The sequence below is a fragment of the Piliocolobus tephrosceles genome, chromosome 6, assembly GCF_002776525.5.
Source record: "Piliocolobus tephrosceles isolate RC106 chromosome 6, ASM277652v3, whole genome shotgun sequence".
Lineage (NCBI taxonomy): Eukaryota > Metazoa > Chordata > Mammalia > Primates > Cercopithecidae > Piliocolobus > Piliocolobus tephrosceles.
The window spans coordinates 88,373,753-88,389,145 of NC_045439.1; positions in this window are offsets into that span (position 1 = coordinate 88,373,753).

Genomic DNA, 15,393 nt, shown 5'->3' on the forward strand with positions numbered 1-15,393 from the left:
GATAAGTGCTGCTCACTGAGGGGCTGAACAGCCAAACATGGAGAACTTGATCCCCTGCTCAAACCCCATGTCTTAATGACAAACTTCTAAGGCCAGGAAATGGGAGACTAGGGGAGCATCTTCAGCTGAGCCAGGATGGGGCCCTCTGAGATTCTAGCTGAGCGTTCCCCTCACCCTCCTTGTTGATGTCCAGAGGGCAATTGCTGGGAAGAAAGGAGTGCCCAGGTGAGTTTGCACTCAGGTGTGAGAGCTGCTTCCTGGACTTCCAAAACAAGGGAGGAGAGGGGAAGGAGGTGACACTGGTGTCCAGAGCCATGCCAGACATTCACCTCTAAGGCTTCATGTGTGCTTCATGACAGTCCTGCCAGGAGGCATTATTATAACCCTCCATTGTGCAAATAGGGACACTGAGAGGGCTGGGGCATGCCAACGTCCCATAGTCAGTCCGTTTCAGAACCTACACAGGCTGATCTCTGACCCAGGCCTCTACCTCCAGGGTCAAGGGTGGGGCGGGAGCTCAGAGGAGGGCCTTGCAGCCCTAGGGTGATGAGTGCATGGTGGTTGCTTTGACCGTGGGAATGGGGCTTTCTCTGCTTGTTCTCGAGGAGCCCAGAGGAACTCATTGTGCAGGGCACAGTTACAGCTGAATGAATTCGTGCTCCTTTCTGTCATGTTACCCAAGGCTCTTAAAAAGCTTTTTTTTTTTTTTTCCTTTTCCCAAACAGGAATCTGATCACCTCAATAGACCACCCTTGCCTGGTAGGACTTTGGGAGCTTATTCTTTATGAGCGTCTCTCTCAGGCAGAACCCAGACAGACCTTGCCCCCACTCCCAGGAAAGTAGAGCAAAACCTTTATCACAGGTGGGAGAAGAGCGGCCATCCTGGCTGCTTGGGAACAGCTGGGGTCAGCTTTGATCAGCCCTCTCTGCGGACTCAGGAGGGTCCTTGGCAAGAAGAGTCGTCCCATCCCCAGGAACCATCAGCATCTCTAACTGACGTCCTTCAGGGCCTCACCACCTCGGTTAAAGAATATTCACACTGCAGGGCCATGGAGGCTGAAGAGAGCGACACAAAGAGAAGGGGGGGGTGGGGAGAGCCCTTGAATTGCTACTTTCGAGGGCTAGGCCCAGGTAGAGATAGCAGACACCCCACTGCCTCCTCCCACTCCAACTTCCCACATTTATCTCCTCTGGGAAGCCTTTCTAGACACCCCTGCATCCCCCAACTTCCTCACATAGTCCATAGAGACTCCCTCACTGCCTGCTACTCTCAGCTAAACTGCCACTTCTGCTCAGCTTGGGGCCACAGGAGCCTGGCTTCTCTGCTGACCTCGTGGTCTGACCGCACTCAGATAGATGAGCATGAATAAATGTGACCATGCATCCATCCCTCCATCCCTCCATCCCTCCAACACAAATTAACAAGCACCTATGATTTGCAGGGAACACCTTGGGGGCACAGGGATGAATAATACAGGTGTACTTATAAGCAGTTACTAGGAACTCCAGCTAGGAAGTGAGCCTTAGACATCAACAGCGAATGAAACAATACTGTTTTGTATATCAAGTTTTTCTTGTGTCCCAGGCTCTGTGCTAAAGCATTTTATACACATTCTCTCATTCAATCCTCATGCAACCTTATCAAAATGACTATTATCATTTTTTATAGACCAGGACACTAAGACACACAGATATTAACTTGCCTAAGGTGGCCACAGGGGCAGCAAATGACAGAGCCAGGCTTTGCACCCAAGCAACACCACCTGTCAGAGCCACCAGCCATGTGTGGGACTGAGGAGAGGAGGCCACTCTCACCAGCAGGATTGGGAGTGGCTTCCTGGTGAAGGTGACTTGTCAGTGGTGCCAGGACTGAAGGCACTGAGTTTTGGGCCATGATAATTCTAGGAACAAAGGTAGAAAAGTGCAAGGCACATGGAGTGACTAAGGAGCACAGTGCCAGGCCAGGAGAGGAGGGTGTAGACCTGGATTGAGTGGAGGGAAATGCAGTTTCATAGGCTTGAGGCCTTGCTGCCAGGCTAAAGTTTGGGGCTTGCAGTAGGCAGAATTATGGCTCCAAAGATATCCATGTTTGGCTGGGTGCGGTGGCTCACACCTGTAATCCCAGCACTTTGGGCGGCCAGGGTGGGAAGATCGATTGAGCCCAGGAATTAAAGATCAGGCTGGGAAACATAGTGAGACCCTGTCTTAACAAAAAAATTTGAAAAGAAAATGAGCTGGGTGTGATAGCGCGCACCTGTAGTCCCACGTATTTGGAAGGGTGAGGTGGGAGGATCGCTTGAGCCACGGTCGCCCCACTGCACTCCAGCCTGGGTGATAGAGTGAGACCCTGTCTCAAAAAAAAAAAAAAAAAAAAAAAAAAAAGAGAAAGAAAGGAAAAGAAGAAACTCGAGCATGTGTTAGCTTATGTGTCAAAAGAGATTTTGCAGGTATGATTAAGGATTTTGATACGGGAAGAGTATCCTAGATTGTCAGTGGGGCACAAGGTAATCACTAGAGTCCTTACAAGACAGAGGCAGGAGGCTCAGAGTGAGAGAAGATGTAATGATGGACACAGAGTTAGAGAGGGAGACTTGGAGATGCCACATTGCTGACTTTAAAGATGGAGAAGAGTGACTGGGCACAGTGGCTCACACCTCTAATCCCAGCACTTTGGAGGCTGAGGTGGGCACACCATTTGAGGTCAGGAGTTCCAGACCAGCCTGACCAACATAGTGAAACCCTGTCTCTACTAAAAATACAAAGAAAATTAGCTGGGTATGGTGATGCACGCCTGTAATCTCAGCTACTTGGGAGGCTGAGACAGGAGAATCACTTGAAGTTGGGAGGCAGAGGTTTCAGTGAGGCTAGACCGCACCACTGCACTCCAACCTGGGTGACAGAGCAAGGCTCCACCTTGAAGAGAGGGAGGGAGGGAGGGAGGGAGGGAAGGAAGGAAGGAAGGAAGGAAGGAAGGAAGGAAGGAAGGAAGGAAGCAAGGAAGGAAGGAAGGAAGCCATAAGCCAAGGAATGCAGGTGGCTTCTGGAAGCTGAAAAAGCAAGGAGACGGATTATCTATACCCTAGATCCTACAGGAGCAACACAGCCCTGTGAACATCTTGATTTTTAGCTCAGTGAGACTTGCTTTGGATTTCTGACCTGTGTGATAAGTGTGTGTTGTTTCAAACCACTAAGTGTGGTCATTTGCTAGAGCAGTTACAGGAAATTAACACAGCACTTTTACCTGAGCACCACGTGGGCACTGGGGCTTCAAGCAACATTGTACGACTGGCATTTTAGAAAGTTGGATTCAAATATTTACCAAGCTTTCTACATGCCAGGACCATGCTAGGCCAAGGGGAGATAGTGCAAAAGACAGGTGCAGCCCCTGCCTTGGGTGGGGCTGTAGCATCATTGGAGGCCACTCCAGCTGCCACACTGGATTAGAGGACAGTGCAGGATGAGCAGATTATCACTAACTGGCAGCCCGGACAGAAGCAGTTCCTAACCGGCAGCTGCAGAGCTTTTGTTTAATTGAGAAAAGACTTATCTGAAGGGCTCAGAGGCAAGCACTTTTCAACAGCTGTGCCAGAGCCAGCCCAGCAGCCACGTGGCTACAGCAAATTTATGCTATGGCTGTCCACTGCCCTTTCTCAGCAGGGCTGCCTGAGGGTCTCGTAGGAATGAGGGGTGGGGGGCCACCTGGGGTTTCTCAGAGCACCAAGCAGGATTCTCCACTGGTGGGAGGAATGTGCTGGGAGAAGGTAAGAGGGGCATTGAGGTGCCACCCCAGCCCATACCCCAGTTCCACTCCCAGGAGTATATCCAAGAGAAGTGTAAACATACATGTGCTAAAATATACACCCCAGAATGTTTGTGGCAGAGCCATAATAGCCTCAAACTAGAAGCGACCCCAGTGTCCACCAAGAGGAGAACGGGTGGCTAAAGTGTGGTATGTTCCTACAAGGGAACACTGAACAGCGATGAGAATGAATGAGCCATCATGAAACCCAGCAACATTGATAATTCTCACCAACTTGATATTGAGCGAATGAAGCCAGATACAAAAGATCTATTACATGGCTCCGTGTACTTATTGTTCACAAAGAGGCAAAATGAATCTGCATGCTGGAAGTCAGGATAGGGTTCCCCTGGGGTGGTGGAGGGCATAGTGATTGGGAGATGGCACAGGGGCTTCTGGAGTGCTGGCAATGTTTTCTTTCTGATTCAGGGCAGGGGTTAAATAGGAGTGTCTGCTTTGTAATAATTTATTGTACAACACACGTATGGATTGTGCATTTTCTTTGGGTACCTGATATTGTGATGCTTATTTTTTAAATTATTAATGAATGTACTACAGTGTTGGGGGTTATTTTGGTGGCTATGTGATGTAGGAGGCATTGGCTTAGTGTTAGAAGGCCCAGGTTCCAGCCTTAATGTGCCTGGACTATGATGCTGTGCACACTGGGCAAGTTGTGGCCCCTTTTTGGGTCTCAGTTTCCTCTATCCATGAATTGGAAGCGTGTATATGTGAGTTATATGATTTTTGCAGAAATTCAGCAGAATGCTGGAACTGTAGCTAACCTGAGTCCTTACTTTAAAGAGAAAGACAGAAAGAGAGAGAGCCCAGGACTTTGTTGGAACTGGAGACGTTTTCCTGCTTCCTTGTTAGAGCGGTCATGTGATGATTTGGCTCTATTACTAACGGCCCAATTATCTGACCTTGGCCTCAGAGACAGGTGTGTGGTGGACTGGAAAGAACATGGTGGGTTTGGGAGCACTCAGTCCAGGTTAGAATTCTGGCAAGGTCCCCATTTTAGTTGTTTGTGAACTTGGGCAAGTTAATGCGCCTCCCGCACTCTTCCATCTGTTACTAGTAAAGTGCAGGCACCCAAGCCCACCCTACTGGGCGGATGGGAAGATGAAGTGAAAAGTGCCCCCAGCTGTTGGAAGCAGGGAGCCCTGGGAAAGCAGACCCCACCTTTACAGGTCACAGGGACTGTATCCTGAGAGCCTCACCTGACTGCGGGGGGCCTCAGGCCTGCCCCTGCCCATAAGGCCCAGAGAGTGGGGGTTGGGGAGGGATTGCAGCGTGAGGGGGCTGCTCTATGGCCCTCTGGCGAGGGGCCTGGGCTAATGCCCTGGGGGCCTGTCATCCCTCCCATGTGGTTTCCCACTGCCTTGCGCGAACAGCAGGTACCAGGAGAGCCTTGCTGAGCTGAATGGAGGTCCAGCCTGTCGCACTGCACTCAGCTCAGTATGAGAGGACATGAGAAATGGGTAAGGATCTTGATATGTGAGAAACAGCTGGATAAACTGCTGGAGTTGAAGCCAAGTCGCTCGGAGAAGACCCAGGGGCCATGGGCCACTGCTTTTGCAAATCCAATGGGCTCTCTGGATTTTCTGGTCTTTTGTGTGGAGGCTAGTGTTTCTTCATCTCTGATTTGTTTTCAGAGAATCCAAATCTGCTTAATTTAAATGGTTTTCTTTTCTAACTATATAAGGCACATATGTTCCTGCAAAAAAAAAAAAAAAAAAAAAAATCGAAACGCATAGAAAAGCAAAATAAGAAAATAAGGCTGGGTGTGGTGGCTCATGCCTGTAATCCCAGCACTTTGGGAGGCTGAGGTGGGTGGATCTCCTGAGATCAGGAGTTCGAGATCAGCCTGGCCAACATGGCGAAACCCCACTTCTACTAAAAATACAAAAATTAGCTAGGCGTGGTGGTGTGTGCCTGTAATCCCAGCTACTCGGGAGGCTGAGGCAGGAGAATCACTTGAACTGGGGAAGCAGAGGTTGCAGTGAGCCAAGATTGTGCCATTGCACTCCAGACTGGGCGACAGAGCAAGACTCCATCTCATGAAAAAAAGAGAAAAAGAAAGTAAGACTCAGCCAGGTGCAATGATTCACACTTGTAATCTCAATACTTTGGGAAGCCAAGGTGGGAGGGTATCATGAGTCCAGGAGTTCGAGACCAGCCTGGGCAACATGGCAAGATGCTGTCTCTACAAAATAAATTTTTTTTAATTAGCTGGGTAGGGTGAAGCAAGACTTCAGCCCCAGCTACTACGGAAGCTGAGGCGATAGGATCACTTGAGTCTGGGAGGTTGAGGCTGCAGTAAGCCATGACTGTACCACTGCACTCCAGCCTGGGTGACAGACCAAGACCTGTTTCAAAAGAAAAGAAAAAGAAAAGAAGACTCACTCATCATTTCATCATCTGGAGATCGCTATTGTTAACATTTTTGTGTATATCCTTCAGATTTACATATGTGATCACCAGGTATATTTGATCAGCCAGGGTGTTTGGTTGCAGGCAACAGAAACTGGTTCTGGCTAGCTACATTAATTAAGGCAGAATTGGCTGCTGTACTAGGAAAATCCCCAAATAACAGTTGCTTTATACAACACAAATGTATTTCTTGCTCACATAAAGCCCGACACAGTGGTTCCTGCTGGGTAGAGGGGAGTGGAGGCAGCTCTGGATCACAGTCACTCAGTACAGGACCCAGGCCAAGGGTGGCCCCACCCATTCAATGCCTGGCTTCCTAGGTGACCAGCCAACATGCAGCTAGCAGGCGCGGAAGAGAGCATGCAGAGGATTCTGCAGACCTGAAGGGGTGTCCGTACTGTTCCTTTTCTTTCCATTGGCCAGAATTCAGTCACCTAGCCATACCTAACGGAAAGGCTGTTGGAGGACTCGCAGAATCGACAGGAGGCTGGGGCACCAGGCTTGAGACTGAGCAGTTTCGAGGGAGCTCCAGGGAGTCAAGAAGCAGAAAGCAATACACATACACCCCCAGCCCCACCAGAGCTGCCAAGAATCGCCTCCAATTCCTCTTGGCTCCTCCAATTCCTCTTGGTGTCACTCTCTCGGGATTCAGTGTCCTATAAGAATGCATCTATCTTGTTAGGAATCCCCAGATCATGCCCTCATCCCTGGCTGCACCAGGACCAGGAGAGGCTGGATCTGGTCCCTGAACCTTGTCATGGGAGGCAGGCATTTCCTGTGGCTGGGCTTACCCCTCTCCCTCCCCAGGAGAGATAACTTCCTTTTTCTTCTGGTTTTATTGCAATAGAATTGACAAAAAAAAGTATATATATTTAAGGTGTACAATGTGATAATTTGATATATGTATACACTGTAAAGTGATTGCCACAATCAAGCTAATGAACACATCCGTCCGCTCACATAGTTACTTTGTGTGTGTGTGGTGAGGACACTTAAGATCTACTCTTAGCAAATTTCAAGTATGCAACACTCTATTATTAACTATAGTCACCATTCTGTTCATTAGATCCCCAAAACTTATTCCTCTTACAGCTGAAGCTTTGTACCCTTTGACCAACATCTCCCCTTTCCTGCCCCCCACCCCTCACCCCTGGCAACCACCATTCTACTCTCTGCTATGAGTATGACTTTTTAAGATTCCACATATAAGTGAGTTAAAGCAGTGGTTGTCAATACTGAAAAAGAGACAATTTTCTGAGGGCCTGTTGAGAAAGAGGGTTGGTTCTGGACAGTCAAAAATAACAATGTTTTCTATTGTCTCACTATACTGTGTTATTGGGCCTGGGATCCTGCCCATGCTGCCAGTTGCCCCACCCACCCACGCACCTGCTGAGTGGCCATAGCCGTCCTGGGTTTCTACAGCCACAGGGAGAAGTCAGAGCGCCTGGGAAATGGAATTGCCCAGAAGCCTCATGGAAAGGAGCCATGTGGAGTCCAAGGCGGCTCAAAGCTGTAATGTCCCACCAAGGTTTCCATGTTAAGCCCTCAAATACACCAGGACGACTCGCCCAGCCCTCTCAATCACCAACGCAACCCATGGCCAACAAAAAGCTGTGAGAGGAATAGGAAGAGAAAGCCTACAAATGCAAATTTCAGTTTGGAGGTGTTTTGTCTTTTTTTTTTTTTTTGATAGAGGCAGGGTCTTACTATGTTGTCCAGGCTGGTCTTGAAGTCCTGGCCTCAAGCAATCCTCCTGCCTTGACCTCCCAAAGTGCTGAGATTATAGGTGTGAGCCACTATGCCTGGCCTGAGGTGTTTTGTCTTTAGGGAACCTCATTCTATGATTAACCGGGTCCTTGACACACTCCGAATCACTGTTTGAAACAATAAGTGCACAAAAAGATACTCAACATTGTTGGTTCCTAGGAAAATGCAAATTTAAAAACATGAGATATGACTACGTATTCACCAGAAATGGGCAGAATTAAAGACAGATGACCTGGTCCAGTGGCTCACACCTGTAATCCCAGCATTTTGGGAGGCTGAGGCAGGAGGATCGCACAAGCCCAGGAGTTCAAGACCAGCCTGGGCAACACAGGGAGACCCCATCTGTAAAAAAAAAAAAAAAAGGCCAGGTGTGATGGCTCACGCCTGTAATTCCAATACTTTGGGAGGCTGAGGCAGGCAGGTCACTTGAGGTCAGGAGTTCAAGACCAGCCTGGCCAACATGGTGAAACCCTGTCTCTACTAAAAATACAAAAACTAGCCAGGCTTGGTGGTGCACGCCTGTAATCTCAACTACTCAGGAGGCTGAGGCACAAGAACTGCTTGAACCCAGGCAGAAGTTGCAGTGAGCCAAGATGGCACCATGGCACTCCAGCCTGGGTGACAAAGCAAGACTCAGTCTCAAAAAAAAAAAAAAAAAAAAAAAAATTATCCAGGCATTGCAGCATGCACCTGTGGTCCCAGTTACTTGAGAGGCTGAGGCAGGAGGATTACACTAGCCCAGTAGTTCAAGAACAGCCTGGGCAACATAGCAAGATCCCATCTCTAAGAAAAAATTATCCAGGCATGGTGGCATGCACCTGTGTTCCCAGTTACTTGAGAGGCTGAGGTGGGAGGATAACTTAAGCCTGGGAGATGGAGGCTGCAGTGATCCATGATGATGCCACTGCATCCCAGCCTGGGTGACAGAATGAGGCCTTGTCTTAATAAATAATCTCGATAAATAAATAAATAAAAGATACTCTATAGTGCTGCGAAATATTCAGAGCAAATGGAACTCATCTACATTGCATACATATTCCATTGTATACAATGCAATAACCATTTTGAAAAACTGCTTAGCAGTTGTGAAATAATAAGAAATACACATATTGGTTTCTGCCCCCAGTTCCTGGCACAGAACTACTAAAACTCTTGTAATTTCCTTAGGAAAATAGGAGTGCTAGGAGGATCTTTTGTTTTAATATTTAGTCTTTGACCCAGATTCCTAACACAGAGCTCCTATATCCCTGGGAATGTCCTGGGTGATAGGACCATCTTTTGTTCTAATAACGTGACTCCTGGTGGGCTCCTGAATAGCCTCAAGATGAGAGCCGGTTGCCCGGGGAACCAACCGTGTGATTAAAGAATTGGAACTCGGCCAGTGTGGTGGCCCATTCCTATAATCCCAGCATTTGGGGAGGCTGAGGTGGGAGGATTGCTTGAGCACAGGAGTTCAAGACCAGCCTGGGCAACGTAGTGAGTGAGACCTTGTCTCTACTAGAAGTAAAATATTGGTTGGGTATAGTGGCATACACCTGTAGTCCCAGCTACTCAGGAGGCTGAGGCAGGAGGATCACTTGAGCCTGGGAGTTTGAGGTTGCAATAACTATGATTGAGCCACTGCACTCAAGTGTGGGCAACAGAGCAAGACTCTGTCTCAAAAAAAAAAAAAAAAAAAAAGAGGAACTCCCAGCCCTGCCTCCCTGACCATCCTGGTGGAGGAGAGAAGGGCTGGAGATTGAGTTAATCACTGAGGCCAATGATGTAATCCATCATACCTATGTAATTAAGCCTCCATAACAGCTCAAATGGACAGGGTCCAGAGGAGCTTCCAGAGAGCTGAACACGTGGAGGTTCCTGGAGTGGTGCATGCAGGGAGGGCGTGGAAGTTCTGCGTCCCCTTCCCACAGGCCTCGCCCCATGCATCTCTTCCACCTGGCTGTTCATCTGCATTCTTTGTAACAGCCTGTATAATAAAACGATAAACATAACTAAAGTGTTTCCAGAATTTTGTGAGTTGCTCTAGCAAATTAATTGAACCCAAGGAGGGGGTTGTGGAAACCCCAATTCATAGCAGGCCAGAGGCACAGGTTGTGATTGGCATCTAAAGTGGGAGGACCTGTGGGATCTGAGGCTATCTCCAGGCAGGCAGAGTCAGAATTGAGGTGAGTTAGAGGACCCCTAGCTGATGTCCACTGCAGAACAGCTTGCTTGCTTGTCAGTGAGGCAAGACCTCATGCAGCAGTAACACAGACACCTATTCTGTGACCTGGTAAATCCACTCTCAGGTATGAGAGTGGATGAGCAATGAAACCACACATTCACACAGATTCATGCAAGCGGCTTTATACATGGTAGACTGAAGCAGTAAGCAATCCAAATGCCCATGATCAGGATAATGAATAAACACATCGTGGTATATCCACGCAATAGAATACTTCTCATCAGGACAAATGGACTAATGAGACAGACATGTAGGGCCGTGGACAAATCTCAAAAAGGTGTAATGAACAAAAGGAACCAGACTAAAAACATCTCCTACCATATGGTTCCATTTATATGGAATACAGTCTGTGGTGACAACTCAAAAGAATGCGGAAACTTTCTGGGGTGACAGAAGTAGCTGTATCTTGATCCAGGTGGTCACACAGGTCTACACATGTGAGCAGCCCACTTAAGTTTTGTGCATTTTACTGTATGTGATTTATACATAAAGTACTATGAAAATTTAAAAATTAATATGGCTGGTCCCCTTTCAGGTTACAACGGTCGCTTTCAGTGAATGCTTACCTGTCCCAGGCCTGGCTCCCCAGGTCTGCCCTCTGGTTCTTGTGTAAGAGGATTGACTGTTTCTTCCTGGATGCTGGACCACGCAAAGTGGGGACACCTGTCACCTAGTCCCAGCTGGCCCTGATGGCCTGCTTGGTGCCTGCAGCAGGTGAACATGGGGCATTCTTTCTCTCCACTATACAGGGACCCACGGTTCCCTTATTGATTCAGCTGTTCCTCAGTCCTCACTGGCAAATACTGGTATCGTGTATTGTCTTAATTGGCATTTCTTGGATTAGTAGTGATAGTAGTGAGGCTGAGCTTCTAAAATATGGTTACTGGACATCTTTATCTGTTTATTCAGAGCCTGACATTTTCTTTTTCTTTTTTTCTTTTTTTTGACAACATCTCACTCTGTTGCTCAGGCTGAACTGCAGTGGTACATTCAGGGCTCACTGCAGCCTCAACCTCCCCAGCTCACTCAAGCAATCCTCCCACCTCAGCCTCTCAAGTAGCTGAAACTGCAGGCGCACACCATCACATCTGGGTAATTTTTTCTATTTTTGTAGAGATAAGGTGTCACTATGCTGCCCGGGCTGGTCTCAAACATCTGGACTCAAGCAATCCTCCTGCCTTGACTTCCCAAAGTGCTAGGATTATAGGTGACAGCCATCATGCCTGACCAGAGCCTGACATTTTCTCGGGACTCGTTCCACATAATGGTTAACAGTGAAAAAGAAAGGAAAGATATATTTTTGCCAAGCAAGCATTTCTAAAGGATATATATGTTCTTCTTTCTTCTGTGCCTTTCCTAGGAGGGAGTATCTTTTTGAGGGGTAATTTTTTGTGACAACAATGACAGTAACAATAAAAAATGGAACCATCTGCTCCTCCAGACTCAGTAAAATTGGCTTGAATCCCTCAAATTTGACAGCCTACAGCACTCCAAAGCTTTCCTCACAATCCTGTGCATTCTCCAGGGCGGAGGGTTCCATGGCCTCCTCTGCATGTGTTCACTCTCTCCTGCCACGTTCACTCTACCCTGCACACACACACAAGCACCAAATATTTGTGAGTTTAGCACACTGAAGATGGGCTGGAGTGGTGAGGAGACAGGAGGGCCTAGCAGGCTCACCTGATTCAAGCCTATCTTCATCCTGCAGGCTCTTCTCTCTTCCCTCTCCCTCCATTTTTTTTTTTTTTTTAGATGTAGTCTTTCTCTGTCTCCCAGGCTGGAGTGCAATGGTACTAACTTGGCTCACTGCAAGCTCCGCCTCCCAGGTTCAAGTGATTCTTCTACCTCAGTCTCCTGAGTAGCTGGGATTACAGGCGTGCGCCACCACACCCAGCTAATTTTTGTATTTTTGGTAGAGACAAGGTTTTGCCATGTTGGCCAAGCTGGTCTCGAATTCCTGACCTCAGGTGATCTGCCTGCCTTGGCCTCCCAAAGTGCTGGAATTACAGGCATGAGCTACTGCGCCCAGCCCCCCTCCCTCCTTGCTTCTCATTTTTCTCCCTCTTGAGAGCCTAACAAATTCCTTTCCCGTGTCATGCCAGGAAGTTTCACCATCATCTTTTAAGGCCCTGGCCTTAGAATCTCAAATACCTTATCAATGTATTTTTTCCAAAGATAGTTCCCATGCTAAGAACAATGGAATGCCAGCTACTCAAATGCACATTTGAAAATGTGACTCCACCATCATCGTAATAGAATTGCAGTGTTTTTCTGCTTCTGAACAGATTTCAGGCTACTTCTCTCAAACTTCCAAGCTGGTGAACGGCACCACGCTACTCTGACCGTGCAAACAGCACTCTGAGGACTTGGAGCCAAGAAGGGTAAACTGAGTTCGGACCATGGAAAAACTTCAATGCCAGGGGAAGGATTTGGATTTGATTATTTTACTTAAGGATCCATCAAAGCTTCTGGAATGGAAGGAGGGTGACTGGAGGGGGCTAGGCAGAGGATGATGAGGGCTCATCTTAAAGCCAAGACAGGTCTGGGAGACTCTAAGGAACATCCACAAACTTTAATGATGGGGAAGGAGTGACAGAGGAGAGATGAGATGTCTCCAGGCTGGAGCCTGAGTATCTGAAGATGAAGTCAACTTTCCTTTCCTTCCTGGTCTGGAATAGTCTGTAATTTTCTAGGCACCATACTTAACACAGGCCATTACTGCTGAGATAGGACTGGCCAAGGCTGAGGAAAGATCTGAAAAAATCATTAAGTGTAGCTTTTACTGGACACACACACAAGGCACCCTATAACAGTGGCGCTATTAAGGTAAGTGTCTCAGCCCAGTTCCCCTGGAGGTTTTTCAGCCTCCCACCCTATTTGGCTTTTTTAATTTCCAAATAGAATCCTTCTAGGCAGATGCACGTATGGAGCTCTTTGTATCACATAACAACAATGGCTAGTATTTACTGAACACTATGCCAAGCCCTGTCCAAGAGCTTTCCATCCTATAATTCATATACACACGTAACCTTTTCTGTTCCTCACAACCCCATGAGGTAGGTATTTTTTTTAAAGAAATTGAGGCAGAGAAGTTAAGTCACTTGCCCAAGTTCACGCAGCTAAGAAGTGATGGAGCCAGTATCACAACCAAAGCGCTGATGGGTTTATTTTCTAGAAAAAAACAAACTAGGAGACAGCAGAACAGGCCTGTGGCCCCAGCTTAACTGCTGACCAACACAAGCTTGAGCAGGCTTTTAAATACATACTCTTTCATGAGGACATTTTTGGGAGCAACAGATATGCTCACGTCTCGATTAAGATTGTGGTTTCATGGGTATTTACATATATCAAAACTGATCAAGCTGTACACTTTAAATAGGTGCAATTCATTGTGTGTCAACTGTTTTTATAAACTTTTTTAAAAAAATGGATAGCAATTATGTGATGGAATTAAAGTATTTGTAATACTTCTATAGTAACTCTCAATTATCTTATGAGACTCCATTATGACATTCAAGCATGATATATAACATCCATGGTTCATTTTTGAATTTAAGGATTGCTTTGAGGATTTTGCTATGCCTCAGAGGAGCAAAATGTCTCCAAATTGAAACTGAGAGCTACAATGACTCAAGAAATGTTTTATAATCTGGCATTACTGAAAATAGAACACAAAGTATGCAAAGATGTTGTCTGTAACAACATAGCGATATTGCTGAAATAAAGTAAAAAAACAATTTATGAAATAAACATACAACAAAAATTTTAAAGTACACCCCCCCACCTTTGCCGCCCTAAGGATAAAATCCCACTCTGCCCTGAAGGCCATCCCCCTCCTCCATCACTGTTCCAGAAACACTGGTTCCTTTCTGGTTCTTCACACCTTGGGGCCTTCACACGTGCTGTTGCCTGTGCCTAGAACTCTCTAACCCAAGTCCCGCATGCCTGGTTTCTTCTCAACCTCCAGGATTCATGCGAAGGTCATCTCCTCCTTCTGACCACCCAGAATTCAAAAGGACACTTTTCCTTCTCTCCTACAGTTAGAGCTTTATTTCTAGATTTGTTCTTGTCCTCTGTGTGGGGGAGACAGGATGTGTTCCGTGGTGCGCTCCAAAGCCTCTTGCAACACTGGACACGAAAGGCACTTTACAAATGTGTGGGAAGGATGGAGGGATGTCTTCTCTCTGGACTCTGGGACCTCAAAAGATGGGTGCCTTGATGAGAAGAGCTCAGAATTTTGTCTCTAAATTCCAAATACGTGGCAGGATGACCACTCCCTCACTTTCTTAGTTTTTTTCTCCCCAAACAGAGCAGCCCCAACCTCTGGTGGCAGCAGCTCTGGGTAAAGGCCAAGTTCCAGAAGGAAGTGACTTCTCAAGAGACCAGGCCCTAACACGCAGGAATGTAGCCAGAGGCTCAGGTTTTATCTGTTCAAGCAAGGTGGCAATGGTTAACTATTTCAGTGTGAGTTCTTAGAAAATTCTATGGGTTGGAATGCTAGCAAAATCAGCCCGTGCTAGGGGTCACCCAAAGTGGCTGGAGTCAGGTGTTCAGGCACAGCTAGTCTCTGAGCTCTTTGAGGATAAGCATAACCTTAATCTAGTACTGCACTGTTGGTTTCCGGCCCAGAGCCAGACACATAGCAGGTGTGCACTAATCCTGTTGTGATGAAATCAATAAATTCCACTGTGAGAACATGTGCTTTCTGCACACGGTAAGCCCTTTATGCATTGTCTCCATTCTTCTGTACAAAATAATTCTGTGAAGCAGATGTTCTTATCCTCATTTTGCAAAGGAGGAAATGGAGGTTCAGAGAAAGGTAATTTGCCCAGGGTCAGGGTCACACAGCCAGTGAGAGGCAAGGCCTCTCCAAGTGGAAATCCCTCCCAATATTAAAACAATGGCCTGAAATGACAACTGCTGTTTTGGGGGCCAATAAATTGACGTCCTCCCCTTGAAGTACTCGTCCCCCATTCCCAGCCTCTCTGCCACCCAGGCAGTGTCTCCTCTACCCCTCGCTGCTCTGGCCTTGAATGGTTTCAGTCCTCTCCACTTTCTGGGTTCTCCTCTTGCTTCTCTGATGGCTGTTCCTCTTTCCACTTCCTAAAGGCAGGTGCTCCCCAACACTTTCCCTTGGAGTTCTCTTTTTCCTTCCAGCCCTCTCTCTGGCTTG